Here is a 10,000-nt window from a genome sequence, read left to right as displayed (position 1 = left end):
CATCTAGCAAAAATAAAGGCACTCCAGCCAAGCCTAGTATAACATCCCATGGCAAAGAAAAGACCTAAAGATAATAATTTCCCACCCACCGTAAACTAGGACTACCTTAATCCTTTCGAAAATAATAAACAAGTATGATCAGGAATCCGATCTGAATCCCGAGTCCCTGGAGCCAATTTGAATACAGAGCCAGATCAGCAGATCCACTACTCAATTGCCTAAGAAGAGCCCCCAAGACAAGGAAATAGGCAACGAGGAGGATTTGGATGCCCTCTCTCTTATTCGCTAAAAGGATATGGGACAAGGGCTTCTTGCTCCTTCTAGCCTTTAAAAGAGGGAAGCTGGCGAAGAAAAGATTGGACAAAAGGAAAACGAAAGCCACTAGAAAGAACGTCATGACGGATTTTGCCAGGAAAAAACCGATCGATAAATTTAGAATTATATATATAAAGAAGGAAATGATAACTTCATTTTTGCTTTCGGATAGCATAATTAGGTAGACAAGCGACGCTCCGGCAAAGAGAAAGAGAGTGTGAATGAGTATATGCGCCCCACTGCAATCTAAATAGAGCAGACGAAAAAAAGCAAGAGAAAAGATCACAGCGGCAAGAGCAATCAGAGTTTAGGAAAGCATTCCCATAGGATAGGAGGATTGGTTAGCTCATTAGAGCTTTTGATTCTTTTATTATCTTTCTAGTGACTTTGAAAGAAGGGATTTTGTCTAGCTTAGAGTAAGCCGGGAACCAAAAAAGGATTTGAATCCGAAGTTGAAAAAGGGAATGTAAATGCCAACATTGCATTCCAATTCCAAGTCGGTCGTCCCTACAAGACGAAATCATTTCTGCTTTGTTACGATTGATAAAAAGAGGAGCTCCTCCTCGTCTTGATCAAAAGTCACGAATAAGAGTTCCACATTCTTACTGAAAGAGTTCGCGGAAAAGAGGCACTCGGGGATATTCACTGCCTGTCATCTTGTGTGGTATAGCCAAATTCCCTCTGTCTTCGAATTTGGAAGAGAGCCGTTTCCCCGAATTAGCTTGCTTTTTGCCGACCTTCAATGCCTTCGATTAGGGGAATCGAAAGTGTGGCGTAGGTCAAATGTTGCTTAACATCCTACGAACCTTCCTTCTCCACAGAGTCTACAATGATGAAGTGATCGGAAAGTTTCTGCTAGAATGACTGGGGCAGGGTTTACTGTATGTTCCACCTGGGCTTTTCAGGACAAATGGTAATGAATCAACTCTTGGCAATCCGCTTCTGTCAAAGTCAGCGGTGTGGGAAGACTAGCAATTGATTCAGTATTCGGTGGTACAGCTCTCGTAGCCGGTCTTGAATAACCAGTGTAGGCAACAACCGGTGTTTCTGTTCTTGTTATCGGAAGAAAAGTCTTAGTTGAATAACCGTTGTTGTTGCGTCTTAGAGTGTTTGCAAGGTAACTAGAAATATCTTAGCATAAGAGAAGACAGATCGGATCGTAGCCGGGCCCCAAATCAAAGTCGGGGAGACTTCGTCACTTTCTTCTTTAAAGTCAAAGCGGAAAACTTAGAAATCCGTTCATCCCTAAGTTCCGTCGCTACCTGGAGAGCTAACAGCAGCTGATGAAATGGAAAGTGCCAGGCTAAAGGCAAAGAGCATATTCCTGCGAACCTTCGCAGAGATTAGCCACATTTTCACCCATGGTTCAAGAATGAGGCGATCCGATTCGTTCTTATCTACTTATGTCTAAGTCTACCTTTTCCACTGTAGCCTTAGTCACAGACTAACAGTATACCCTGATACGAGGCCAGTATTATTACTTTACCGGCCTCAGCATGGGTTGATAAATCCTCCTTTACACCCTCACCTGCCATCAGACAAGGTGGGGTCCAGCCAGGACCTTTCCCCTCCCCCAGATCATACATCCTCCATAACAAGCCGAAACGCCACACGCCTTCTTTAAGGTCATAACGATCATTCCGTTTGTATGTTGTACATACGACCGGAGGGTTGAAAAGATCATGAAAGGAAGGATCGGGGTCTAGGTGCAAACGAGCAAACCACAATAAGTGATTGAGCCACATCTCCATCCAATTACGGAGAAGAGTGTACTCGGAATTCACCCGCTCTCCCTCGAACATCAGGTCCTCTGGCGGTAGGGCCAATTGTTTAGGCCTACTACCCTCAAGCCGAACTGACAATAATCCCCTTCAGGTAGGGAGAGAGGGGCTTCCCCCTCCCTATCCACCACTCTAAAGGTTGCCAGTCTTTCCCGATTGGTGACGAAGCCTCTTTCCGGGGCATGACTCCCATTGGGGGCTTGTCCAGCATTCGCTGGATCCTCTTATATCTCCTGCTGATAGTAGGAGAATCCATACGAGCCCGAACACGGAAACCCGCTCCCGCAAACTGAAGCACGGCGGTTTTATCCACCCCATACTTAGCTGCAAGCTGACAGTAACCTACTAGAGAGTTAGACGCCAGAATTGCACGAGCAGATACTGGGGAGAGGTCCTTTTGGATCCCATCTACCCAGAACTGCTTCGCGAACTCTATCGCCCCAGTTTTCGACCTAATGGACTTTGCGTCCAAGATCTTTACCATAACTTCAAAGCCTAACATACTCCCACTCGCTCGTCGGCGATTACAATATCATCACCTAACAGAGCGTATCGAGTAAATGGATACCTCCGATTTTGATTTACACGATGGGCCGCCATCCACACCACATAATGGTGGGACAGCGCGAAGAGAGCCCAAGAGCCGTAGTAGCCCAATGGCTGTCCAACAACGAAACACAACTGCCTTGGTTTTCCCTTAATGAGAGGGAAGCCCAAGTAAGCTGCGTTTAAGGCTAGACAACCATGAACTATACACGAAGCCATAGTTGGCCCGAAAATTCACGCTACTAAATCATGCATAATGGACACAGGCCACCGGTCGGCGGCTGAACTCAAGTCAAAAGAGTAACACTCCTTTGGAGCCCAGCGTGATAACCGATGGATGGCACCTGATGATAGGACCCATCTGATGGGAGTCGGCTTAAAACCGACATAGCCCAATCGTGTACAGGGCGGAGAAGACGCTGTTTGACATAGTTACCTATGACAAACAAACGCCTTTTCCCGGCACCTTCCATAACCTGAGCAAACCTACCTGGACGAAGATACACACCCTCATAAGCACTAGCCAATTGATCAAAGACCAAACCGGTCATAAAAGCGCAAATCCTCGCCTGGGTATTAGACTGAATATCTAGGGGCCATAAGACCCTTTTGACAAACATTATCCCAGGACTGAAAACACCCTCCCAAGAATGAATCAAACGCAATTGCAAAGCGAAGGCTGCTACCTCGTATTTCAACGATGTGAATACGTTGGGCCAGACCTTTCGATCAAATACAAATTGTTTGTCACTGTTAGGAAGAGATTTCCATGCCGTATCTTATAGCATCTTATAGCAAGCCCTACCTCTTAGGTAGCAGAATAATGCTTTCTTTCTAGAGTGTATGCTCTAGTTAGCAAGTTAGAAAAGAGAGTTCTAAAATAGTTCACCCACTAGACCTAAAGAAAGAGTCTTCCTAGCCAACCTATCTAATGTTCCTACCATTGGTATTTACGCTCCAGCTAGTTCAGATTGCCTTCCTTCTCTCCTTCCCAACGCTATCTGTCCAAGGGGAAAAGGCTTGCAAACAGTGCAAAGGGTACCAAGCAATCTCGCAAGCTTCAGTTTTCTAGTTAAGAATCCGATGTGAGGAAAAGAATCCTAGGTAAAGGCAGTAGCACGGTACGGGCCCATGTTCTCAGTGCTTAGTGTGAAATGACTTAGTCAATAGATCGTAGGATACCGGCAAAGGAGGAAGGTGGATACTAGTTTGATTTAGATTCGGAAAATAAGATGGCAATAGGGTTTGAAAGAAAAAAAGAAAGGGTCGATGTAATTGAGGCTTGCTAACATGGTTGTTAGAAAGTAGCCTCTCTCTGCCTTAGTAGCTCGTCTGTGGTACTCATTCCTCTCTCTGTCTCTGCTTTATGGTTATTAGTTCAAGAATCAGCTGTGAATGCTACCGATACCGGAGCTGCTAAACTAAAGAAAGTGACATCTAATCTAATAAGGAATATGGCATCGTCCAAATTCAAATTCCTTTGTATTCATCCCATCTGAGATCGAATGAGGGTCCTTTTTTATAGATAAGATCTGCCGCGCTTACTGATTCAATCACAGCTGATACGCATTCAATTGCAAACAGAACACTGGTGAATTGAACAGTTAGCAAATCCCTAGCGGCCTATTCTCTAGCAGCTGATTCTAGACCAGCCGATTCAATTGCAGCTACTTCGAAAAAACTGCCTATTATGGCTATGTAAAGGGACCGGCTTCCCAGAAAGGTGAATGCCCTAGGATAGGATTGGATTCATCCCCATATGGAACTGGGTGAGGGATTCCCTGAAACCAGAGCAAGAACCTAAAAAGCGATAACAAGCTAAAAGGCGCATTTCTCTAAGCCAAGATCGTCTGCTCCTCAGCAATTGATCCAAAAAGTCCCACAGCTCCTTCCCCACAGCTCCTTCTTAGGCGAGCGAAGCGAGGGGAGCTAACGCCTTTACCTTACATATAAGAGATTCTAAGAGATTATTAGCACCTTAAGCTCTCTTTCTTAACTATCTACTGTACCAGTGAAGTAGCCCATGGGTATGGGATACGAGCGATTAAGAGTCTTATTGCTGTCACGTAGTCAATGTAGGTACGTACTTACTCATATAGCCAGCTATGAGTGACTACACGTACCTGCCCTCTCCTTACAGTCGAGTGGTTTCACTCCTTAACAGGACAGTGACTGACGTACCTTTACCTTGTTCTTGATGTCTGACGTCGTTCATGCTATGCTCGAAGAAGGGAAGTGAGAATCCTCAAACTAACCAGCAACCAGCCAAGGCGGAAGAAGGGAAGAGTGGAATTAGCCACTCTTTTAAGTTTTAAGAAAGAGGAACGAAACAGACTCGCTTGACTCACTCAACAATAGGAACAATAGGAAAGGAACGAAGTGGGGGAGACAAGAAAGAGAGGAAAAAGTGGCACAGGTCGCTTTTGAATTGGACCGTGGATAGAGTTGACTCTCCGGGAATAGCAAGAACCTTAGATGAATTCGGAAGCTCAAACCCGGAAAGGCAGGTGAAATTCTCAATGTAAATTAAAAGCAACGTAAGAGTTCATTGCCGAAGTCAATAAAATAGGTGTGACTTCTTTTGCCCGTGTCCCTAATTAGCAACGTAGGAATCCGATCTATAGCGCGCCACCCAAGACACCCAACCCGCTGCGGTCTGCCCTTACCCCTCCTTCTCCATTCAGCTACAGCCAGACAGTCTTTTCTTTTCTCTTGACGTAGTGGCTACCACCAATTTATCTAAGACTAGAGACTGCGTCAGGAATACATACATGGGCTGGGGTCAAACTTCTTTCTTTCTTGTCTTTGACTTGCCTACATATCCGATTTCACCTCGGAATCAAGCCTAATATAGTTCGATTTTACTCGCATCAATCAGCACCAAACAGCTACTTTCGACCGACTACCAAATCCCTTCCTTCGAACCCTTTCTATGTGGTTCCCCTTCGACTTCTGAACCTGTACTTTCTACTAGCAATCGAATCCCTCTTCTTCTTATGCCCTTCCTTGAATTCAAAGCTGCGGATAGCTCCTGCAGGATTCAATCCAGCCATAGGTTTCCCTACGGCTACCTTGTTGCGAACGAAAGCCACCGGGGTATGCGCCGCCCACCAAACCCCTATTCCCTCCCCTTTACTTACAAAAATCCTATACCTCTATCTTTGATCGAACACCAACAGAGAAGCAATAACTACCAATTACCTATAACTCCACTACTGTCTCTGGTCCTTCCCAACGAATATGACCCTCTATATCAATGTAGAGCTTGCCCCGCCATGGCCTTAACACACGCCCGTCTCGGCTGCAAGTGGTTTCCTTGACGGATAAACCCCACCTTGGCAGCAACACTGGCTGCTTGAACACTGCATTGAAGCTAGGTACAGCTACCCGGCTCTCAAAGCCGACAGCTGCTATGTTTAGACACCGCTGCCAGAAGCACTTGAGCTTCTTTGCTTCAATCATTTCCGATACAAATTGATCCATGCATACGCTATCTATGGTTAGATCAACCAAAACAAAGTATAGCAACCCGAGCCCCCGGGTTTTCTTTTTACTCCCGGTATAGTGCTGTATCACTTCTATTTGTGATAAAGATAACACATCCCCATCAACCCGAGCCCTGTCTAAGAAGTAGACAAGTAAAGACTTGAGTACGGAGCTAGATATGTATTTATCCGCTTCTGCCAATACTTTGGTTGTCTCGACCGTACCACCGCTTGGGGTAAACTCGTATAGCTTAAAACCTGTAAGCCGAGTCCTTGATCGAGAATCTGCTAGATCAGATAAAAACTGGAATCGAATAATGTTCGGGTTATACCGAACCCCGGTCGATGCGTCAAAGGAGACATCATATTTCCGCATATAGATGAAATGGGCCAGAGAGTCGAGTAATATTCCCTCTAGATCGTGGTCTACCCAAGAAGACATTTCAACATCAGCATCATCCGCCAGAGATAACAATCTATCTTTAAAGCTCGCAACCTGAGATTCTGTTACATAGGGAATTGAAGTCCTATTCGCACGAAACAAGAAATCGACTAGACTAGTGAAAATGGTAATATCAGCTGAGGTATTAGACATGAGATATTGTTTTATAGTGTTATAGCTCTTGCTTTTAGGCATTCTGTTGTCCTAACTATTGGTTTCGGACTTCTACTTCGGAACTGAGGATGGGTTTTTCCCATCAACTTGATATTGGTGATTTGAACCGAGTTCACCTCTCGTTGGCATCTATCTTTTGGCTTCCCCGGTCCACTTCTAAGGGATAACCTCCTACCTATTGGTAACCTGGAAGGCTTTCTCTGCTATCTGTCAACATCTTCCCGAACCTGTTCCCCCTTCCTATCCCTCGTTATGTTGTTAATGTGGATGGGGCCCCTTTTTATCGACTACCTACCTTCCCCTAACTCCTTCCTTTCTGTTCTGAACCCGTTGTATCTTCAATCTCTGTTCTGTGTGCACCCCTATCTTTGCATCTCCCTCCCTACCAGCTTCTGTCCATCGACCACCCTTTCCATCTACCTCGCTAGCTTCTTCTGCCGATCTTCCAAGGATCTGATCTCTCTCGGTCTTTGTTTGTGTTCTTTCTTTCTCTTCGTCTGACCCTGCCAACTATCTTTGATTTGGATTTGATGAAGCAAGCATCACTGAAGCAATTTCGTTAGTAGCCAGCTCAACTCCATTGTTGAGGTTAGCAGCGAAAGGCAAGGCTTCATTCCCGTTGTCGAAAGACCGGGGAAGACAAGCAAGAAGTCTTTGAGCGAAGAAGTTGTCCTTGGATAAGTGCGAGAAGAGACCTTTCAAAGTAAGTCCCTCGCGTCGGTACTTCCATGGTAGCCACGTCTCATTACCCCGTTGGCATAGCTAGACGATCTTAACTCTCTCGATCACTTGGAAAAAGACCAATTTGCTTTGATATGACCAGGTCAATCGACCTATCCCCCAGCGTACCGGAGCTTGTCTACCCGCGGAAGATCTTTTTTTTAGTAAAATGATCGATTCACGCAGCAGGCATACCTTGATCCTTACTAATATATCATTGCAGGCTATTATATATATTTCGAGTTACAGATCACTCTCTCGGATCAACATCGTTAGATCATATCCAGCAGCAGGGGCGCCACCTCGCCTTCTCGCGACAGGAGAAGCGAAGCCTATTCTATTTACGAAATTAGAATCAGGCTGCACAGAAGAGAGTAAACCCTCTCACAATATTATGAGAGAGGGAGAAGAAGTACTTCGACCTAAGATCAGCAACCCCAGCCTACATGAACCATCAAAGCAAGCCCAAGTACATGGAAGAAGGCCCGCTGGATCTGTCCAAATGATGTTCATCGGTCTCTACCCAAGTAGCTGTGGCCCATGATCCAAAGGACCCGCAACCAGTCAATCATGCTATCCTTACCTTCCAACCAATCGGCCAATCACGCTATCCTTACCTTTCAACCAACCCCTTCGATTCCGCTTCTGCAGCAGTATATAATCTCGGTCCCTTACCTTGATGCCTACAGCTCAATTTGTTTTCCAGTGATGGCAAGAATTCGCGAAATACTGCTTTTTCTTCTTCTTGTGAACTATCTAATTCAATAAAGGCATCATAGCTACACGAGGGAAAGCGATGCTGCCCACTCCGCCGCAAAAGGGGGCCGCTTTCTTCCCCCCCAAAATGCCAGTTCCACCATCAGGGCCCAGCAACCAGCATAATTCTGTTCCGAGGCTGCGTTTCATTCCAGCAACAGTAGTCTATGGTTCAAAACGCCTTGTTCCATCCGGCGCAAATCCCCTCCATCACTAGTATAGTGGAGGTGTTATTTGAATTTGTATTTCAATAATGAATAAAGAACACAAATAATGAGCAGACCAACCCACTTTTATATGTGGGTTCATTTCATAATGTATTTTTGTTTTGAATAAAGAAGCGCGCTCCTGTTAGTGTAACGTAGGTGTGTCTTTCTCGGTTGATGGATGGGATAAATGCCTATATCGCTTTGTAATGTTATTGTCATGTTGATGCTATATTAAAGAATAGAATCTAAAAAAGTTGCTCAAGACTTTTTTCCATTCTCTAGAATTGTTTTTCTCTTACTGTGTAAACAAACTTCAAGTCCTAATTGTACTCGACAGGAAGCGTCACAGCGTTGGGACTTCCTAAAGAAAACGGCGGATCCTCCTCTCTCTACTGGGATTGACTCGCTTAGAAGGAGTCCCATTCCTTTGGCAGGCAAAGGCCCTAACTACAGCTCTGAGTAACTCCTTGTCTCATTGATCCGAAAAGAAAGGCATAAGTCCCACGTGTACTAACCCTCTCTCTATTTTCTCTTTTGAAATCCCTAAGAGCTAGAATGAATCAAAGCCACGAACCGCTGACTGAATTGAATCTTTCAAAGGACATTTGAATGAAAGTCGGCTAAGGCAAAGCACTTTTTTTCTCCATCGGATGTAGCCACGGCTGTTTTCGAATCACTTTCTGCTGCTCAGTCAGAAGATGCTTTGGTAAGCGATTTCGCTTCATCGGAGGATATTCGTCTAGAGTCTGATACCGGGTAATCTTCTTCCGTAGACGATCATCTTTCGCCGAAGAGGAGACCTAGCAGAGTCAGCTTAAATAGCTGCCCTTGTTTTTATTGTCCTTCCCTTCAGCCCTTTGTCCCGGGATTGAATGATTCTTTTGTTCACGGCTAAGAGTGCCGATTCGTTCAAGGCGCTAGGCACCCCAACACCTTAAAGGCTACGCCCCATCTTACTAGCGGACTGTTTCCATATCCAGTGGAACAGCCAAGCGCTGTGGAAAGTCTGCCTGTGGTACAGGGAAAAACCCAAGCAGTAACCTTTTCCAGCTGTTGATTCCCCACATCAGGCACCTGTGGGTGGTAGATGGAATCATTTTCAAGGTTCGAATCCTGTCCCCGCCTCTATAGTAAGTAAATAAAGCATAGAAAAAGTGCGCTCTATAGCTAGCTCCAATTTCAGAGGTTGAGGGGAAGAGTCAACTACGTCGAACCTGGGTCACTCCATTAGCTAGTTGGTAGTCTGAACCTGCACAACGGGAAAGAACCGGTCGGAAGCAAGCCCTCCTTCCTCTCTCGGGAGGCAGACCACGTCCCAAGCCACCTTGGCAGCCTCCGTTTTCTTCGAGAATTGGTGGGGATCCCTTGCAATTCGTTGATGCCGGGCCAGATCTTTCAGCTTTCGCTGCTTCCAGCTCCTCGGCGAGCTCACTTAGATCAAATCCACGTAAGGTAAAACGTAGAGGGTTCCCCTTCCTATCCTTCCTATATAGTAGGTTGTCCGAAGAGAGAATCGGTAATTTCAATATGAAAAGCTAAAGAAAAGGAAATTCACAGCTTGTAGTTGTGAGC

The 10,000-nt window shown here is 45.4% G+C and overlaps 2 pseudogenes; one reads left to right on the top strand and one right to left on the bottom strand.

Annotated features, from left to right (window-relative positions):
• Positions 1-2,084: 2,084 nt before the first annotated feature.
• Positions 2,085-3,262, bottom strand: LOC127240807 (uncharacterized mitochondrial protein AtMg01110-like; annotated as a pseudogene).
• A 4,628-nt stretch (positions 3,263-7,890) lies between these two features.
• LOC127240788 (uncharacterized mitochondrial protein AtMg00170/AtMg00620-like) lies at positions 7,891-8,504 on the top strand (annotated as a pseudogene).
• Positions 8,505-10,000: the final 1,496 nt, after the last annotated feature.

Source organism: Andrographis paniculata, unplaced genomic scaffold, assembly GCF_009805555.1.
Source record: "Andrographis paniculata isolate CXL003 unplaced genomic scaffold, ASM980555v1 Contig7END, whole genome shotgun sequence".
Classification (NCBI taxonomy): Eukaryota; Viridiplantae; Streptophyta; class Magnoliopsida; order Lamiales; family Acanthaceae; genus Andrographis; species Andrographis paniculata.
Note: the sequence above shows the minus strand (reverse complement) of the source record. Positions and strands in the feature narration are given on the sequence as shown.